Genomic DNA, 1,373 nt, shown 5'->3' on the forward strand with positions numbered 1-1,373 from the left:
ATATATATATATATATACATACATACATACACACACACACACAATGGGCTTCTTTCAGTTTCCATCTACCAAATCCATTCACAAGTATTTGGTCTGCCCTAGGCTATAGTAGAAGACACTTGCCCAAGGTGCTATGCAGTGCGACTGAACCGGAAACCATGTGGTTGGTAAGCAAGCTACTTACCACACAACCACTCCTGCACTATTTGTTCATCTTCTAGTTTGTTATTCCTCTTTGCTCTCAGATATTGAAATGTGGAGTGTTCATGAGTCTAAGAGAGGTTGGACACCTGCTTAATGTTGGCACTGTTTTGATGTTTATTCTTAAAATAATCATGCATAATAAAATGTATTGTTAGTATACAATGTTTCTTCTTCCTGGTTAAGATAGACCTGTCTAGCACTTCTGTTATCACATGTGATATCATCAAGTGTATGTTTGTGAATATCTTTGTTGATATACCATCTGGTGACTGCCTCTTCAGCATGTAACTTGAAGTAATGGAATAGAAATTAGCTTAAACAATTATTATTGTCACCAATTTATATCCACCTCACAGAGCCAGTGACAAGTGACCGAGACCTTTCGTGATATACCATGCTTAAGAAGACCTGTCAAACCAAGTACGATTGTAATCCTGGCTTATGCCAGTACTGCGTAACTGATAGCCATGCTAGTGGCATGTAAAAAGCACTCACAGAGCTGTTGGCATTAAGAAGGGCATCCAGCCATAGAAACCATGTCAAATCAGATTGGAACCTGGCGCAGCTCCCCAGCTTACCAGTTTTCAGTCAAACCATCCAACCCATGCCAGCATAGACAACAGATGTTAAATGATGATGAGGTGATTTCAATGTTAGCATTGATTGGATAGGTCATCATGGACAGAGTCAGTTCTTATTTGAAGTTACCACCTTCCTCAACAGAGGGACTATATCTCACTCATAACGTTGCATTTTTTGCATGTTTTCTATGGCTGGATATCTTTCCTGTTGCCAATCAGTTTGCAGAATGTACTGGGTACATGTTATTGTGGCACCAGCACAAAAGGAGTCATCGTGTTCCAGGCTAGACTAAAAGTTTTCTTTATCCTTCATTATTGACTCGTTTTATACCAAGATGCTAATGTTGGTATAAAAGGCTGTTAATGCTATGCCATGAATTGTTGTACACAAGGCTATATTTTTTCTCATCATAGGTGCAGGGACGGCTGTGTGGTAAGAAGCTTGTTTCCCAACCACATGGTTCTGGGTTCAGTCCCACTGTGTGGCACCTTGGGCACTTGTCTTCTACTATAGCCTTGGACTGACCAAAGCCTTGTGAGTGGATTTGGTAGATGGAAACTGAAAGAAGCCTGTTGTATATATATATA

At 40.1% G+C, this 1,373-nt stretch overlaps 1 protein-coding gene across 1 annotated transcript in view; it reads left to right on the forward strand.

Annotated features, from left to right (window-relative positions):
* LOC106882038 (uncharacterized) overlaps window positions 1-1,373 on the forward strand; it is a 35,744-nt gene that overhangs the window by 4,629 nt on the left and 29,742 nt on the right. The window lies entirely within an intron of this gene.

This window comes from Octopus bimaculoides, chromosome 1 (assembly GCF_001194135.2).
Source record: "Octopus bimaculoides isolate UCB-OBI-ISO-001 chromosome 1, ASM119413v2, whole genome shotgun sequence".
Classification (NCBI taxonomy): Eukaryota; Metazoa; Mollusca; class Cephalopoda; order Octopoda; family Octopodidae; genus Octopus; species Octopus bimaculoides.